The sequence below is a fragment of the Protopterus annectens genome, chromosome 1.part0, assembly GCF_019279795.1.
Source record: "Protopterus annectens isolate FY-2018-M chromosome 1.part0, PAN1.0, whole genome shotgun sequence".
In the NCBI taxonomy this organism is placed as follows: Eukaryota; Metazoa; Chordata; order Ceratodontiformes; family Protopteridae; genus Protopterus; species Protopterus annectens.
This window is the reverse complement of record NC_056725.1, coordinates 364457173-364477903: the sequence shown is the minus strand read 5'-3', so window position 1 is coordinate 364477903 and position 20731 is coordinate 364457173.

Sequence of the window (20731 nt, the reverse complement as noted above, 5' to 3'; positions counted from 1 at the left end):
TGCCAACTCACAGCAAGAGGTTCTCTGGATTGATTCTTAGCTGGGGTGCCTTCTGTGTGGAGTCTGCATGTCTTCCCCTGTGGTCACATGGGTTTCCTGCGGGTGCTCTGGTTTCCTCCCAAAGACATGCTGTAGGTGGACTGGACACTCCAAATTGGCCATAGGAATACATGTGTGGGTGTGTGTTCCTTCATTGGAAGGTTGGGTGTCAGGCTGGCAATGCAAAACTGTAAAACTCCACTGCCACTTGTCCTGTGGACGGTTGTTCTGCTGTGAAAAGCTGAAAGAAGAAGTAGTTAGCCCAGATTTGAAGAAATCCTACAGAAATTCTCTGAGTAGTGTGGACACGGTAATTTATTCAAGGACATTCCTGGAATAATGTAAAAGTCAAGGAGTGTTAAGTTTTTGCAAGGGTTGTTTGATTTGTGAGCATATGGGCATGGAATGTATTCATGACATAAATGGTTAGCATTGTAAGGCAAGAGAATCCACACTAGTTATTTACATGGAATAGAATAGGGTTTATATTATTCATGTAAGTTTTATTATACTAGAACAAAAAAAGGCAGGTAAGAATCTGCACATATGGAGATTAGACATGGAACTATCAGTAGTTCAACAGTCAATGATTTTAAAAAATGTCATATTATCATTTTGATAACAATGACTTGTACCTGAATATGTTCATATCCTGTTAAAGAAGGAAGAGTGGTTTACTCAAATCTATGAAATTCTTTATTACAAGTGTTTGTAAGATGAATTAATTGTGAAATATTTCCTTTGAATCAAACAAATGATTTAAGAAATAGCATTTTTAATTTTTTTTATTATTATTATTAACATTGGTAGCTATTTGATAGACTCTAGCTTTTGAGAAATGTACAGGCTAGATTTGGTTGGTAGTTCTGATGGAGTTTAGCATTTCAAGTGAAATGAGTTTTAAAAATATATAACCATTGAAGGCAAATGAATGAGGTGCCAGTTAGTTTTAAGAAAATGCAATACAAGTGCTTCTAAGGATATCCTTATTAGTGTGGCTCACTTAATAGATGATATATTTGGAGCCAAAAAGAAAGGATGAATTGTGCATATACCATGGACAATAGAGGCTGAGAGAATCAAACCCTAAGCATAGGTAGTGGCTTGTCTGCAGTCCATTGCATTAAAACGTGGTGCCACATGCTGAACTACTTGTAATCCAGGTGCAAAGTGTTGAGAAATGACTAATGTCATGCATAACTGCATTACGTATTATTGCATCACAAGGCTGTGCCTTAGTCCTGTCCTCCTTAACATTCTTACCCACACCCTCCACACATCCAGACAACAGACCTCCCTAATACAGTACGTATATGACTCAACCATCATTTATACAGCTGACAATGTGGCATACCTCCAAAACATTACTCAGGATGCTTTAACAGCAACTGAAACTTGGCTTAAATCACAACTCATGCTCAGCCCAAAAAAACCCAAACTATTACATTTTCTACCAAACCCCTCTGTCATGAAAAAACACAGTTTTAGCCCTCTCTCTCTTGATAATGTCACCATTAAAGTCAATTTTCATAGCAGATTATTAGGGATGATATTGGATGATAATCTTAAATTCATCCTGCATATACAAAATTGCATAAGAAAAACTCCTCAAAAAATAGGGATGCCTTATAGAGCCAAAAACTTTCTCAATGATGCAAATAAAGCTACACTTTCCAATACTTGTCTTTTCCCCACACTTCTTTATGGTGCTCCTATCCTTACTAACTTTCAGGCATCACAAAAATCAAAACTTAAAAAACCTTGGTATGCCATATTTTCTAAATTTGCAGCAAATACCCCTTTCAGAATTCATTACTATACAGCACTTAAAAAGCCTAAGTTAGAACTTCCCCATCAACTAACATATACACAGCTTCTTACCACCTGTAAAATTATCCAGCATCCATCCGCTTGACCAGCATTAAATAACATTCTAACAAGAATGCTCCTAGCCAGTCATTAAGATCCAATGACCAAAAACTCCTGTCTGTTCACAAAGCTATCAAATCTGCTGGGCATTGTCTGCACTCATAACATGTCGCTAAGGCTTGGAACTCCTTATCTCTATCCATCAGTTCAATGCACTCCCGCCCATTCTTCAAAACCAGTCTGAAAGATTTCCTAGCCAAAAGTTGGTTCTGTTCTTGCTCAATACCAGGATAAACTATATCCCTAAATGTGTAAAAATATGTACTGATACCTTACATCTCCTTACAATCCCTTCTTCATTCCCTTACTTCTATCAGTTTCTCTCCCCAACTTTTTCATTCAATATACCACAAGCCTGTTTTTCTTTCACTTCGTATTGTAATTCCTGTTTGTATTATAATAACTTACCTTTAATTTCTGTATCAACCATCTAAAATTTCTCTAACTATTAAATCATTGTCATATAACTTGTATCTATTCTTAACCAATGTTTTCATATTATGTCTAATATGGTATCATTTTTTAAACTGTATTTGTTTTTTGTATTATTTTTAATTACTATAAAATTATTATTCTTAAAATGTTTTGCAGTACTTTGGACCTTTTCTTCCTGGGCCTCCACAGATGATGGGCTCCTACCCAATCATTCTTTCCAGGTAATCAAATAAACTGTCATTGCTCTGGGTGGTGACAGTGTTTGGTACTATTTAAAGGGCTGTTGTATATTAGAGTGCAAGCCACATACTCACTGGGCAAATGCAGTTATTTTTTTGTTTACTTAGTAATTTGGATATGTTAACCTGGGTAGAACACTGATGCACAGGGACCATTTTCAGATAATCCAGGGGAGCTCTCTTGTTATGTGACTTGCTCAGAGTGATCGAATGCACACATGGAAGATGACAGACACTAACACTGGAATACAGAATACTCCTCAGTAGCAATTCATAGTCTTAACCCACTGTGCTAACTCCCATGAATGGTCTATGTCTTATACCATTTCACATTACAACTAGCCTCATACATCATACAACTGAAACCATGTGTATCTATCGAAGAATATGCCTTAATATTGAATTCTATTTCACTTTACTTCCTTATTATTTTATCTACCTCATTTTCTCAGTTCTCAATAATTTTCATCTGATGTTCAATTTTAACATGATATTATTTTTCCTAGCATAAATACACCATAATTCTCAAATAATAGATTTAGTTGTAGATTACTCTAGTTAGAAAATATTTTAAATCTTTTAATAATTTTTATGAAATCAGAAATAGCTCAAGCTATGAATTTTCCCTCCTTCTTTTGTATTTTATTAAACTGAAAGTTAATTAAAATTCCCAGTGCTGTTATATTTTAATGCTGAGCTTACCACTTAAAAAAAAAATTAGAGATGAGAACTATTTGACGTGCATTTAGGGATCTAAGTGTTGTTCTATTAACATACAGAATTGAATTCACCTGTATTTGAACAACCGCCACTTGATAATTTGTTTTACCCCTGATTAGCTCATTAAGGTAATATTTTTTCTAATGACTAAGAGAAGCACTTGAAACAATGCTTGCATATCTGCATTATGAGAACATTATGGTTTTGTATTACCCCCCCGTTTTAATTAACACATCATGATCAGTCCTGTATATCAGAAGATAGGGGGCAGAGATCCTGAATTTAGTACTAAGGAAAAAACTTTTATTTGTTTCTTTTTCTCTAAGCATTTTGAGAAACTAGAAAGAGAATAATCTACCTTCCTACTATCACGTTACTTCTGCCCTTCTGATTAACTTGCTGTGATAATAATTATGGGCTTAGCCAGTGATGCTCATCTGTTTCTTTTATTAAAGATGCAAGCACACAACCACTATGGGAGATGCATGTGAAATATGGAAACACAGAGCTACAGAGTACTGAACACTTCGTTAGCATCTTTTAAGGTGTTGCTAATCAACATTAAAGGAGATTGCCAGGGGTGATAGTACTCTTTGTGATCATTAAATGGGTACATTTTAAAGACATTTTATTTGGATTACGAAAATAAAATTTATCCATCCTGTATTATCCCTATGACACTGTTCATATCAAGCACAGGGATTTTTCACTTATTAATAATCAATTTTCTAAGATTTAGAATGTCAAGGCTAAGTCTAACAAGGAAACGTAGTAAGATGTTTTATCTTTGTGACCTTTTTACTCTTTCTTCAGGTGTTACTTGTTATATTTAACAGTCAGCCTAATGTTTTGGATACCAGGCTTGTTTTAATAATATATGGTCAACCAATTCACTTATGCTGTACTGTGGAGCTCAGAAAAAAGGATGAAACATGGCATGCCTACAGATGATAGTATGTGGATTTACTATTGGAGTGCAGCAGCAAAAACCTAACAAGTAAAAGTAAAATGTCATGAGCATTCAAAAGTATTGTAGCTGAAACCTGATGTCCTTAAGGAGTCATTTGCATATATGCCATGGGCCTCTACTATAGGAGGTTTAAAGCATTATACAGTAAAGACTAGCATAACTGGGCCTTTCTTGTATTTTTTTAACCAATAGGGTTCAATACTATACTTCTGGAAAACATGAATATTTATTGTCTTCCCTATGGTCTTCTGCAAGAATTTGAGCAGTGTGGAACTTAGCCAAAAAGAAAAAAAAACAAAACTAGCTGGGCACTGTAGAACCGTTATTTACATTAAACTGCTTTTGCTCACATTAGTGGCAGATTTTAAGCAATCATTGTCCTGGGGAAAATTCAGGATATCAGCATACTAGGTAACAATGTTGTGTTGGAAGACATATGAAACTGCAGAGGTGGCACAGTGGCAGAGTGGATAGCATTATCACCTCACAAAAAGAGGTTCCCTGGTTTAATTCTCAGCTGGGGTACCTTCTATCTGGAGTCTGTATGCCCTCCCTTTGTTTGTGTGGGTTCCCTCCAGGTGCTCTAGTTTCCTCCCACGTTCCAAAGACAAGCAGTAGGTGGACTGGACACACTATACTGGCCATAAGTGTGAGTGTGTATTTGAATGGGTGGTGTGGATGAACCACTGTGGCAGGGCTAGCCACTCAGTGGTGTGAACCATGGCTCTAGATGATTCTCACTGTTGAAGTGACACCTTGACCCCATGTGTAAAAATGGGAAAAAGGGGTTGTTGATGGATGGCTATGACACTGCAGTATATTCATGGATAATGCATGGTGGCAGTTAATTTTATAATTACTTAGCTAGACATGTTTAGAAAGAAGAAGCACTGAACTCTGTTTTATAAAAGAGTACTGACACCATGTAACCTATGATGAATATAAGCAGAAATATGCAGGGGAAATATATGCAGACTAGGCTCAATAGAGGCACTGCCGAGATTAGCTGACGAAAGTCTGCAGGAAGAAATTATGTTAGGAAACATGAGGGAAACAAGAAAGTTGCTCCAAACAACTGCAGATGTGTCCCAAACAACAATAATTGCAAACACAGCAAGGGTCTATACAGTAACTACAAACAATGCAAAATGCATGGAAAAGCTTCAAAAGAGGCAGGAGATGTGAAGTCAAATTGCTAAACTGTCACATTGCAGGATGAGTGATCTGCAGTTATGAGTATTAGAAGCTCTTTCATTCATTTGGAGGGAGAAAGCTAAATTAAGACTCTTGATTCATTACATATATTACTGACAGAACTGACTTTGAAATTGCTTTTTAATAATGGCAAGTCTTGTTAAAGTGTGATGTTTGTATTACAAATCTAATCCCCTGTTAAGTAATGCTAGATTATTGTCCAGCATGATATGCGTTCTTTACTTAATACACATAATGTTATTAAGGGCGGTATTCATAGTCAACAGTACAAATACATTAGGGAATTTGGGGGCAAGCGCAGAGAGGTGCAGCTAAGCTGTGATTCATTGAGGCTAGTTACACCAATTTGTGGAATCCCCTAAAGTAGGTATGCAAATGAGCAGATAATGAGATGGTAATGAAAAGTGACACAAATGGTCTTATTCTAATTAAGACTATTTTATAGCAATTGCAATTCATAGTCAGGTTTTCCAACTTTTTCCACACTTTTTGCAGATGTAGTATAAAAAGGGAAGATTAGCTGTGAGCTTTGCTATTTCTAGGTCAGAGTTGCTTGCTTTGGCCAGGCCAAAACCACTTGCGCCCGGTGGCACTCACCCACCAAGAAGGCAGAAATATAGGCAAAGGACTAATCATTATAACTATGATAATCAGGAAATCCTTGATAGGTTTAGAGTAGACAGGGACATTATAAGGGTCTTAATGGGTATGTCTGAGACCCATAGGGACACTGGAGAAATGCATGACCTTCCTGTCCCTGTGGACAAAAAGATATGTATAGCCCTCACTATACGTGTTACAGGGACCTTCCAGAAGCAGCTTGGGGACACCTTGGGGATCTCACGGGTGTGTATGTATATATATATATATATATATATATATATATATATATATATATATATATATATATACATATACACACACACACACACACACACACACACATACACACACACACACACACACACACGCACACACACACACACACACACACACACACACACACACACACACACACACACACACACACACACACACACACACACACACACACACACATATATAATAAATACATAAGTTAATTAAGGACTACTGTCAGATACTTGCCGCAGCACTGTCTGGATGACATCAGTAGTTAAACTATAATCCAGTGGCCTGTTATTCCTGTCACCAACACAACTACAGAAAGAATCTAACACAAATGTGATTTCAAAGAGCACAACTTTAGATTTTTCACTACAAAATTGCAGTACTGTCAGCCACCGACAGGTACTCTTTCCCACTGGCAGTAGTAAAAACAACAGTTTCACTACACATCTGTATTTCTGACTTATGAACAGTAGAAAATTGTTAATTTTAATAAAAAGTTCTAAATTGCATGGACAGTACTGATTTATTATTCAGTTATTATATTTTCAATGAACAGAAGCACTTGTCAAACAACTTGCAGGCAGTTCCCCATAATTAAACATTCATTCAATGTAAAAGCACAATACAGTTCAAAATGCATTGCAATTGACTATTAAAACAGGAACTGTTAAATGCAAATACAACACAAATAAAAACTGTATCTGATAACAAAATACAACAAACCAGCAACCATAAAATGTTTAATATATCCAAATCTGGCACCTTGGCTCAAACAGCCTTCAATGGAGTACACACAGTTACATCTTATATATATATATCATTATTCATTCATTTAAAACAATTATACTAATGACATAATTAATGTGTTAACAATTATATTAAAACTTTCCAATTACAAGCCACATTCATTCCTTCTGGATTTAAAGTGCCAAACTTCAATATAAAAAGTACCTCTTTGTATAGGATCTTCTTTTTCACATCCATACATTTATCTTTTTTCTCCACCTTTTTCTAAAATGTTTCCCTGCAAACCTGCAGGATCTCCATTATGACATTATGAAAAGTGTTGAGCTAAGGGGCTTTCTATTTTTTTTTGTTTTTAATATCTCATATATGCTCCACATGGACATTTAAGAGCATGAACAATACATTCTGTAGTACAACTGAACTTACCAAGAACTTTAAATCTACGACCATTTATTATTTCAAAAGTGCAAACTATATGTTTGCACGAAATACGCTTTCCACATGCATATGTTCCTTTAAAGATGGGGATATTATTTATATTCTGACTTGGGACAACACATTTACTATGCACTATTCTATCCTTTATATTCCTTGCTCTTTTAAATGAAAAAAGTTGTATATTTACTAAGTTCTGAAAATTCTTTAAACCTAAAAAGAAAACTCCAGCTCTGCTTAATAATTGCTGTAACTTTATCACTTATCAAATCATAAGTTATAACCATAAAAATCTGTTTTTCATCTCTCATGTTTTCCCTTTCCCCCTTACTTCATTGTTAATAATTAGTTGTTTTCCCTTCATAACCTTATCTAGTGCATTTTTAACTTCTCTTTCTTTATAACCCTTTCTTATAAACATATTAACTGTTTTTTTTTCAGTTCCTTTTCCAGAATATCTTTCTTATTACATAATCTTTTAACTCTCATAAGCTCTCTATATGGGAGAGAACTCATAAGATGATGTGGATGGAAGCTAGTTCCATGCAAAAAAGAATTGTTATCCTTAAATTTTCTATGTATAGTTGTTACTATTCCTTTGCCATCAATACCCTTTAAGACAACATCCAAAAAGATTACTTGGCTACCATAGGCTGATATATCAAATTCTAGGCCAAATCTGTTAGTATTTAATTCAGCTACAAATTTATTCACTTCTTCATACCCATTATGACAAATGACAGTTAAATTGTCAATGTATCTGTAATATTGAAGAACATACTTCCTAAAAAAAGAATTTGTGCATATATACTCTTGTTCAAACAAGCTCATTATAACATTTGCATACATGGGGGCAAAAGAAGCCCCCATACCACTTCCTTGTTTTTGATGCTATATTGACCCATTGAATTCAAAAAAGTTATTTTTCAAACAGAATTCAATCAATTCTATTGTATACATAGCTACTGGCATATTGCCTAGTGCAAATTCTAATGCTTCAATCCTGTTATTATGTTTAATACTCGTATATAGACTTCTCACTTCTATAAACAGACAATACATGTTCTTTACCCATTTTATGTCCAATATTTTCTTCAAAAAATCAAATGTGTCTTCAATATATGGTCTGTTTCTTCACTATATTCACTAAATAATTATGTAGAAAAATCCCAATTTTATTAAAAAAGTACTAACAGGCTAAAACTATGGGTCTACCTGGGGGTTATGAAGGTTTTTATGCACTTTTGCCACACAATAAAAGGTAGCCATCTCACATCCATCAATATTAAGCTTTCTATTGATGTCATCTTCTGAAAAATACCCCAAGCGAAAACCTTTATGTAAAAGTTCCTGATGGGCTTGACTTGCTTGTTGGTATATTGTTCTATATGGACTATATCATATGTATTTGCATCATTCAAGTGTTCATAGCACACTTTAAGATACTGTGTATAGTGTAGTACAACCAGCTTATTGCCTTTATCAGCAGGTTTAAATATGAATTCCTTCTTTATACTCAAATCTTGCAAAGCCTGCCACTCTAAATTGGTTAAATTATATTCTACACAGTGCTTATGTTTAATAAATTCTGTATAAACATTTTCTACTGCAAACTGAACCATAGTAGAGAAATGTTGCACACCTTTATGGTTAAATGGTGGAATAAATTGACTTTTGAAAGGTACCATGTTAGTATCAAGTTTAAAATATGCATTATATTCATCTTCTTCAAATTCAGAAGCACATGAATAAAAGCTACCATCATTACTGTCACATGATTCAATAGAATGACATTTTTCGTCAAAATTATTTCCTTTCTGATTTAGAAAAAAATTCCATAAATGTTAATTGCCCTGTTAATAATGATTACTTATTTTTATAAACTTTCGTTATTTTTGGATGTCTGAGGTATTCTAAGCAATTTGCCACCTGTAACTTGAGTGACAGCAATGCTGTTGATATATGTAATGGTGGTAAAAGCTGGTGCTATAGTTATGACTACTGTGTTTGCTGATGAAGCTGTAAACGTGTTCATCATAATGACGGCAACAAGGTGCATTTTGATGTTTACATACTAATCAACAAACTACTATATTTCATTTGCATTGGTGAGGATTTGCCCTTTTTCTATAAAGACAACAGTATCCCATTTAACTTTGGGTCAACCAAAATTGATTGAGAGGCTACTAAGTCTTCATTATGTCTGTTTACAGAGAGTTTTCCAGTACAGGCTGAGTGTAGGACAATGTACTTACTGCTGTATTCTTCTGTATTACAGACTCTGCAGATTGCTTGAGAATAGAAAGTTGTTTACCAGATTAAATATAAAATATTTCTTAAGATGTATTTTTCACTTTAGTGATCACATTTTTATTTCTAGCATAATCCCCCGGATTTGCAAAGCCCTTTATTGCATGCAGGGTTAGTCTAAGAGCTATTTTCAGCAATATGGCCGACGTGAGATCCAGGAACACACTCCCGGGATGTGCATGTGAGCTCACAGACTAATCCTGCATGGACCGAGCCCCTTTAGGCAAATAACCCTCATTTGCAGGTGAAAACCATGCAAATGAGGGTAATTTGTGATCCAGGAAGCCAGCAGCTGTCTGTGCAGGATGAGTGCAGTCTGCAGAAATTTACTCGGTTAGTAACCGAGTACATTTCTGCAAACTACAAAACGGAGCTATGGCAGCTCTAAATAAAGGCTGCATATCAAGGAAGCATGTCAATGGCCAAGTAGAAGGCCATTGACATTGCAAACTGTTTAAAAAATTAAAAAAACAACTTTTATTTTTTTTTTTCGCTGATATAGGCTGTTTATGCATTGGGCAGTGGTGCGCAAATGGGATCGGGGGGAAAATAATAAAATACACCTAAAATAAGCATTCTAACTAAAGCAGTATTCTGCCATGCAAGTCATTGGCAGGCATAAGACAACCTGGTCAGTGAGTAATGGTTGCTAAGGGGGGAGGCTCAGTGTGGGACATGTAACTATGCATTAGCAGGCAATCCTATGCAAATGAGGGGAAGGATAGTGAATCACAGATTTCCCCAGGGTGTGAGGCAGGTCCCAAGAGTGTAAGAGTATAAATAGCTGGGTGCAAGACTAGGACATAGGTGGCATCATGGGGGTGTGTGTGTTAGGCATACTGTAAGTGGATTGGAGCCCTGTGGCTCGGGATTGCTCCTAGCTTAGCACAGCTAAGCTAGGGGTGTGTCTAAACCTGCCTTGCACTCTTTACAAAGTGTAAGCAGGTGTGCGTGCTGCACACTGGGTTTTACAGGAAGAAAAAAGAAGTTAAACCAGGAAATAGCAGCTCTGTGCACATTTGAACACTCTGTTTGCGTGGTGCGCACACTGGCTTAAACTGGTAGACAATGAGAAGGGAAAGCAGCAGTAGGAAGGTAATCAAGGAGAACTAGCTTAGCTGATAGGTGAAATGTATCAGAATCAGCCAATTACACAGGCAGCAGACCAGCCCAGCCCAGCACACCACTATAAACTATGCAAACACCTTCCCCCCTTGTTTTTCCCAAAACCTCTGCACCACCGGTGTATACAAATGGGGAAATTTTACAAAATGAAAGCAAGAGAAAAAATGTTAGGAGCTGCTTTTGCTATCATAAACCAGCATGTGCAAGAGGCTGAGGATGGTGAGGATGTGAATGCTGCTGAGTAACCCACAGTGAGGAGATGGAGAAGAGTGCACAGACCCAAGGTAACCTACCAAGGGCTACATGAGCTGGAGACAGTGAAGCACTGTAGGGTGGACAGGGACATCCTACAGCAAATTGTTGAGCTGTGCTGGCAACGCCTCACACACAGAACTAACAGAGGGGAACCCATCCCGGTGGATACAAAGGTATGTGTAGGCCTAAGAATACTAGCTACAGGTACCTTCCAAAGGCCAACTGGGGATGTGATGGGGATTTCACAGGCATCAGCATCCAGGGTACTCCACCAGTTCTTGGATGCCATGTTAGCACATGTCGGTGAGCACATATATTTCCCCATCACCTGTGAGGCATTGGTCAGCAATATGCATCTCTTCCACCAAATAGCAGAATACCCTGATGTAGTGGGTGTAATAGGCTGCACGCACATATGCATCAAAGCACCACCTGGTGAGCAGGGTAGGGTCTACATCAACTACAAGGGCTTCCCCTCCATCAACTGCCAGGTCATGTGCAATGCCCAGGGCATAATAATGAATGTGTATGATGGCTGCTCTGGAAGCTACCATGATTCCCACATCTGGCATCTGATGCAGCTGTACCAGACATTTGCCAATGGGGACATCCCACACGGTCACCTGGTGGGGATGCTGGATGCGCACTGGAGCCATGGCTGATGACACCCATCAGAAATGCACACACACCCGAACAAGAACTCCATAATGAGGCACACTTACAAAATGAATCATAATAGAGTGTGTGTTTGGGATGCTCAAGACACAGTTCCAGTGCCAGGACACATCTGGTGGAGCCTTGCAGTGCTCCCCAACTACATGTACCCAAATTGTCCTTGTATATGCCATGCTACACGATATGATGCTGTGGAAACAGCTGCAGCAGGAACAGCACAGGGCAGAACCACATATCCCCATCATTGCCAAGGCCTGCACAGGCACAGAGTGACTCAAAGGAGGAACAACCTGAGCCTGCCCCAATAGGCAGAAGGAGGTGTGCCCAGTATGCCCTGGCCTTGGCAAAGAGGCAACACATAGCACATGCACTGACAGAGTAGGGACCCAGGGACTGACACCTCTCTCTGACTCGCACATACAGTAAAAGGGATGCCAAACATGACACTACCTGTGCTCAATCATGTACAGGGAGTGTACTTTGTGCATCCGACATAGCCAGCCCTGCAGCACCACCCTCAATACTGGGACATCTACAAGGTAAGTGACTCACACATGCCAGTTGGGGGGGGGGTCACATACCCACCAACAGTTACAGCCAGCAGGATAGGTGTAGACAAACACAAACAAATGCTGTACTATAGCCATTAACCCCTCCCCAGGCCTACACAGACAGATTACAGCAGGCCAGGCAGTTGGATGTAAGTCGTGAAGGTTAGGACGTCAGAAACGAATATGTAGGTAGTTAAAGCTAAGATCTGTAGTACACTGGTATTCCTCTAGCCAGCACAATAGGTAAGACTACAGACTGAAATGGAGTACCCGATATATCAGTACAGTCCTAGCAAATGTGTATAAATGTCAGGTGTGCCCCCCATCGTACGTACACTTATAGTAACAGTCAGGTGTGCCCCCCCACTCCTGTGTAGAAATGTAGAAACAGTCAGGTTTCCCCCCAATATGCAGAAATGTAGCAACAGTCAATGCCAAATGACCGATGGATACCCTGCAGACACAGCATGCCACCTGTCGGTGTACAGCACAAAGGTCAGCACCTCAGTACAAACTACCTGGACTTGATCCACACATGCAATACAGATGGCCATACTGGGCATGCTCACAAACTTACAGGAATGAAGGCAATGTCAGTCAACAGCATACTGGAAGGTCATACTGGGCATGCTCACACACTACATGAAGGCCATGTCTGCAAACACCAGTGGACCAGACATATCTGGCAGTTGCAGTTCTTAGTGCAGACACATGTCAGTATGTACCACTCCTGCCTTGCACACACAGTGGATAGGACTACAAACATATATGTAAGGACAACACACTATAATAAGCCAAAGGTAGATGGAAATAGATATGTGGAAGAGGGTGACCGTGACAAGGAGCCATCCAGGCCTGTCCCTCCCTGCACACAGCCAAAGGGCCCCAAACACATGAGGTGCAGATGTCAATCACTGCAGATACTAGCCACAAGTATCTGTCAGCATGACAGACTATGTGGTGCATGTGCCAGCTGTGCAACATGATTGTACAAGGAAATAGTCATCTAGTAGCTGTATACAAGTACCTGTGACATATGACCCGTGTCTGCCTGCATGTGGTATGTCAATCCCTACGTGAATGGGTTATCGCCCATGCACACACTGCCCTCCCCTTAGCAGTATTATGAAAAGCCTGCTGAGGTCATCCAATGTGAAATACACCTTTTGGAGAGCTGAAGTGCAGTAATCTCCATGGCGCTTCCCATAACTGTGCACTGCTGTAGTGATAAACTAGTTAGGTAGTAGTTCTAACCCCACATTAGGCAACTGTGCGAGTGTGCGTATCTGACTGTGTAGAGAGAAATGCTTTTTAGGCTACTCACACTCCGTACAATTCATATACTCAACTTTGGCAAAGCTGCTGATGTCACTCTCCTAGAAATACACCTCTGGGAAAAACTCAGCCAAGTGATCTCCGCAGTGTGTCCTGTAACTGCGTACTTCTGTAATGTAATAAAGTAGTTGGGTAAGTGTTCTAATCCCAGACCTGGCAACTGTGTGTTTGTGTTTAAATCTGTGTGTGTGCATCTCTGACTGAGTAGAGAGCAATGCTTTTTAGGCTACTCACACTCTGTGCAATTCATATACTCAACTTTGGCAAGGCTGCTGATGTCACTTACCTAGAAATACACCTCTGGGAATATCATAGGTCAGTAATCTCTGTAGTGTATCCTTTAACTGCATGCTGCTGTAGTGTGATAAAGTAGTTAGGTAGGTGTTCTAACCCCCGATTTGGCAACTGTGTGCCTGACTGAGTAGATAACAATGCTTTTTAGGCTAATCACACTCCGTACAAATTATACACTCAATGTTGGCAAGGCTGCTGATGTCACTCACCTAGAAATACACCTCTGGGAAAATCATGCCCCGTAATTTCTGTAGCATGTCCTGTAACTGTGTACTGCTGTAGTGTAATAAAGTAATTAGATAGGTGTTCTAACCCCAGACTTGGCAAGTGTGTGTGTGTCTGACTGAATAAAGAACACTGCTTTTTAGCTACTCATACTCCGTACAATTCATATACTCAACTTTGGAAAGGCTGCTGATGTCACTCACCTAGACATACACCTCTGGGAAAAGTGCAGCCCAGTGTGGTCTGTAGTGCATCCTGGAACTGTGTACTGCTGTAGTGTGCTAATGTAGTTAGATAGATGTTTGAACCTCAGACTTAGCAACTGTGCGTGTGAATCTGTGGGTCTCTGAGTAAAAAACAATGCTTTTTAGGGTAGTCACGCTACTTAGAATTCATATACTCAACTTTGGCAAGGCTGCTGATGTCACAGACCTAGAAATACACATCTGGGAAGGTTGCAGCTCAGTAATCTCTGTAGTGTGTCCTGTAACTGTGTACTGCTATAGTGTGATTTAGAGCTGTGGTAGGGTTCCATCTCCACCCATGGCAGTTCTGGATGTTTTGTGTGTTTTAATGTCTGTGTATGGAGCAATGCATTATATACCACTCACTGCAGTACATTTCAAATGCTCTACTTTGGCAATCCTGCTGATGTCATTCATTGTGAAATACAACTTTGGGGAGACAACTTTTTAGCAATCCTTGTGGTGTGACCTATAACTGCTCTATGCTGTAGTGTGATATAGGCCTTAGTTAGGGGTTCTATGCTCACACGTGGCAGTGGTGGATCTTTTGTGTGTGTCACACTGTCTGTGTAGGGAGCAATGCATGTTAGGCTAGTCACTCACAGTACAGTTGAAATGCCCTACTTTGGTAATCCTGCTGATGTCATTCATTGTGAAATACACCTTTGGGGAAATAGTGATCCAGTAATGTCCATGGCACGTACTATAACTGAGTAGTATAATAAACTAGTTAGGTAAGGGTTCTACTCCCAGTCATGACAGGTGTGTGTGTGTTTGTAGCTTGTTTCCTGTGTAGAGGTGGGTGGGCAATGGCGGAGGTTTTGCTTATTTCTTTTATGGTGGCCCTACTATATATCACAATGTCAACCATACAGGGATAACAGATGTAAATTAGATGAGAGGCTGGTGTGCAAAGCCATACCCATACATGTGATATCAAGAGCAGCCACTCACAGTTAGCAACCCCACTATTACCCAGAGCAAACACTCAACCCATGTGTCATAATGCACACACATGCCTAGGCAATAGCCAATATGTGGAGTAGTACACTGCATATTGGCCACTGATAGTAACTATGCAGTGATAGCAGTGGGCTACAGAGGGCATGTCACCCTGCCCAACTGTCCAATATGCATGTATATGCAGACAGTGCACCTCCACCATGTTCCCCAATGGACACCTGCACCACCTGTGGTGCCTTCACATGTGACTCACAATTGACATACCATGCCTGACAACATGCCCTGTATGTTCAAAATGACACTGACATTAGTGAATGCTGTTAGCATGCTATCAATGTAGGTGCAGGGTAAACCTGTTGCCCATTACCAGTTCCTGCCACAGGTGGGCAAGAATGGCTCATCTGATGATAATCTGTGTCCAGAACATGGGCCAGACACCCCAGGTACAGTTCCACATGTCACTGTACATGCATGTGGGAGGTGTGCACATCCCAGACACCATCCATGTCATGGACTAAGGAACACATACACGCCAAGTGATGCACAGCATTGGCCACACGCAACAGTCACCCAGGTGACTGGATGGGGGATGCAATACCCACCTGTGTGGGCAAATGCAGAAATTACAGGCTTGAGCCACAATGCAGACCACTGTCATGTGGCCTGATGCCATGGTATACCCATCACCTACCTCTGTACAGCCTGCTGGCACAGTTGATCATAACACACCCATGCAGACATACACCCATGCATGTCAGAACTGGCACCCTGTGTGTTCGTGTGTGTGCTGTATGGTGCGTTTGTCCACATCCACACTCACTACAATCCCCCAGGGCATACTGAAACATGCTGTCTGATGTCTGACACCTCCTCATACTCTTTGCCCATATGACCTCCACATGACCCGTGTGGTGTATGTGATACCCACATTGAAGTGTTGTGGCAATCCCACTGGTGGTGAGTTGCACTCCTGGCCCCGCCAAGTGTGTCAATGTGTTTGTGTCCCTGTGTGAGTGTGCCTGTTTTTACGCTGGCACCGTTCATGCAGACAGGCATGTATACATCACCTACCATATATCTATACTTTATCCCTGTTGCAGATGTCACTCACCATCACATATATGTTCTCAGTGCTCCATAGCAGGTAACCTATGTGGCACATCCAATACCTGCATTGAATTGTGATAGCACTACATAGTTGTTGGAGGTTTGATACCCTGTGCTGGTAGGTGTGTGACCCAAACATGCTTTAGTTTTACTCTCCCAGCCCTCCCTGACATGTATTTGCCTCTGTCTGCCTCCCCACTCACTCTCTGGTGGATGTGGAACCCATACCTGCTTTGCTTAGGCAGCAACATGTGTATTTAAAGTGATGCTCATGATCAGCTGGTGGCCTATGCATGATTTGCAGCCCTCCCCTAGCTGATTGCATATGGAACAGCTGTGGTAACATTCCCATAGCCAATTGCATGGAAACACACTCCAATACCTAGGAACATCATGGTGGTGTTGGCCTTTTTCAGTCACTGTGAGCAGGAACTAGATCTGTTGTTTGGCAAACAACATCATAGATGGATTGGGGATTTACCTCTAACGACATACACTGTGGAAAGACGGCAACAAACAGGAAGGGGATATGCCTGACCTGACTGCAGACTGTAAGTGCTGCTATACTGCATTTGGAGTAATGTTGGTTTAACAGTGTTTGGATATGTCTATCGTACATGTCACATTACCTGCCATGTCAGTTCTATGTATATGAGGAATCCACATCTGTAGGGTCATCTGCAGACTGGGCAGTGTTGTGCCTTTGGATTTGTGTGTTAGCCATGGTGCATCTATCTGTGGAATGCAGAAGGTAGTGTAAGGATTGCAGTCTGTAGATAAGGTGAAGGTCATAACAGTTACTGACTTCATATCCCTCATAGGACATATGTTGCAACAAACTCCGTTACAATGGTAAATTTATGAGATTATCACAGCAATATGTCTATACTGGCCCTGTGTATGTGCTGTCAGCCACACCTCTGTCAACCTTGTATATATGTCGTGCATGAAGTGGTGCATATGTGCTGTACACCAAAAATAGTGTCATCATATGTGATAACAAGCCAGTGATATTTCAGGTTGCTACACATTTCATGTACAGTAGGGGTTATATTTCATGACATAACCTGGACATTCTGTGGATGTTTGTACAGTACTGAGGTCTGTGTAGTGATGGTGAATGTCGGCAGTGTGTGCATTGTTAATATGTACTTTAGCCTGTGTACAGACTGTGGTAGATGTCATTGTTCTAGCTCCCCTTCTATCTGATGTTACATGCTGCTCCACTGTATGGTACCATTCTGCCGTACATGTTTGTAGGGCCATGCACACAGGCCTGTCCCATACCACAGACAGCCATCAGACCAAACTGTGTAGCAACCCAGTATATGTAGGGTCATTCTGTGAGTGGCACGTATGAGAATGGTGTAGAACAGATAGTCCATATACTGTAATATTATGCTAGCTTACCATATGTGGATGTGGCTGTGTTCACATTGGTTGTCGTTATGCACTATCACACAGGATTGTATCTTACCCTCGGCTGTGACATGGCTGTTGAGCCTGCAATATATGCAGGTACATGTACATTCCCCATACAAGATGTAGGCCAGTGTTGAGCCAGTCTGCCTGTAGCCTGCACAGTGCATTGTTACATGCCTAGCAGCTTAGTGTACTTACCCAGTGAGATATCATGTGTAGATACTTGCCAGATGTACTCTGCCCGGCCTCCCTTAAAGGTCATGTATGTCAGACAGACCAGTGGGATGCTGTACAGCTGTACGCCAATATCTAGTGGGTAGTATGTATCCATGGCACCCCTGTACCAGCAGTTATTATGTGTCAGGCCAGACAGGAGTGTGTGAATCTAAAACCTATGGTGGCAAATGTATACCAGCTGTTATATGTTATGCCCATCTACATGGCTGTCTACATCCATATTGTCAGGTCTGGTACAATTTTTGCATGTTGTGCACTAAGGGATTATGTGCATACCTCTGGACTGTACAGGGTGTGTCCGAAGTTCCACATATACTGGCCAATATCTCTGCTCCCACTTCACAGGGGCATTACATGCTAGCGGTGGTACTTTGCAATGATTTCCTTAGGATGTCTGTCAGTAGCCAATGGCACACATGTTATACGCAGATGTCACCTTCCACACACACCATGTCTGTGAAGACAATCTCAATGACAGTAGCAATAGTCTAGTAATATACCTGCTATACATGCCTGACATCCCCTTGCACTTTGACTTTGGGACTATAGGGGCTGGGGTAGGGCTACATTCCATGTCCAGGACATATGGTGGAAATATATGTACATATACTTATCTAGATAGTCATATATATATATATAATTACACATGTGTACTACTTCCAATTACGCTGTCATGGCTGATGAAGCTGTAAACGTGTTCATCATAATGGCGGCAACAAGGTGCATTTGATGTTTACATACTAATCAACAAACTACTATATTTCATTTGCATTGGTGAGGATTTGCCCTTTTTCTATAAAGACAACAGTATCCCATTTAACTTTGGGTCAACCAAAATTGATTGTGAGGCTACTAAGTCTTCATTAACCCTGTTTACAGAGAGTTTTCCAGTACAGGCTGAGTGTAGGACAATGTACGTACTGCTGTATTCTTCTGTATTACAGACTCTGCAGATTGCTTGAGAATAGAAAGTTGTTACCAGATTAAATATAAAATATTTCTTAAGATGTATTTTTCACTTTAGTGATCACATTTTATTTCCTAGCATAATCCCCGGATTTGCAAAGCCCTTTATTGCATGCAGGGTTAGTCTAAGAGCTATTTTCAGCAATATAGCGGCGTGAGATCCAGGAACACACTCGGGATGTGCATGTGAGCTCACAGACTAATCCTGCATGGACCGAGCCCCTTTAGAAATAACCCCTCATTTGCAGGTGAAAACCATGCAAATGAGGGTAATTTGTGATCCAGGAAGCCAGCAGCTGTCTGTGCAGGATGAGTGCAGTCTGCAGAAATTTACTCGGTTGGTAACGGTACATTTCTACAAACTACAAAACGGAGCTATGGCAGCTCTAAATAAAGGCTGCATATCAAGGAAGCATGTCAATGGCCAAGTAGAAGGCCATTGACATTGCAAACTGTTTAAAAAATAAAAACAACTTTTATTTTTTTTTTTCGCTGATATAGGCTGTTTATGCATTGGGCAGTGGTGCGCAAATGGGATCGGGGGGAAAATAATAAAATACACCTAAAATAAGCATTCTAACTAAAGCAGTATTCTGCCATGCAAGTCATTGGCAGGCATAAGACAACCTGGTCAGTGAGTAATGGTTGCTAAGGGGGGAGGCTCAGTGTGGGACATGTAACTATGCATTAGCAGGCAATCCTATGCAAATGAGGGGAAGGATAGTGAATCACAGATTTCCCCAGGGTGTGAGGCAGGTCCCAAGAGTGTAAGAGTATAAATAGCTGGGTGCAAGACTAGGACATAGGTGGCATCATGGGGGTGTGTGTGTTAGGCATACAGTAAGTCGATTGGAGCCCTGTGGCTCGGGATTGCTCCTAGCTTAGCACAGCTAAGCTAGGGGTGTGTCTAAACCTGCCTAACAGTCTTTACAAAGTGTAAGCAAGTGTGCGTGCTACACACTGGGTTTTACAGGAAGAAAAAGAAGTTAAACCAGGAAATAGCAGCTCTGTGCACATTTGAACACTCTGTTTTGCGTGGTGCACAACTGGCAAACTTCAGAGAGACAATGAGAAGGGAAAGCAGCAGTAGGAAGGTAATCAAGGAGAACTAAGCTTAGCTGATAGGTGAAATGTATCAGAATCAGCCAATTACACAGGCAGCAGACCAGCCCAGCCCAGCACACCACTATAAACTATGCAAACACCTTCCCCTTGTTTTCCCAAAACCTCTGCACCACCGGTGTATACAAATGGAAATTTTACAAAATGAAAGAGAGAAAAATGTTAGGAGCTGCTTTTGCTATCATAAACCAGCATGTGCAAGAGGCTGAGGATGGTGAGGATGTGAATGCTGCTGAGTAACCCACAGTGAGGAGATGGAGAAGAGTGCACAGACCCAAGGTAACCTACCAAGGGCTACAT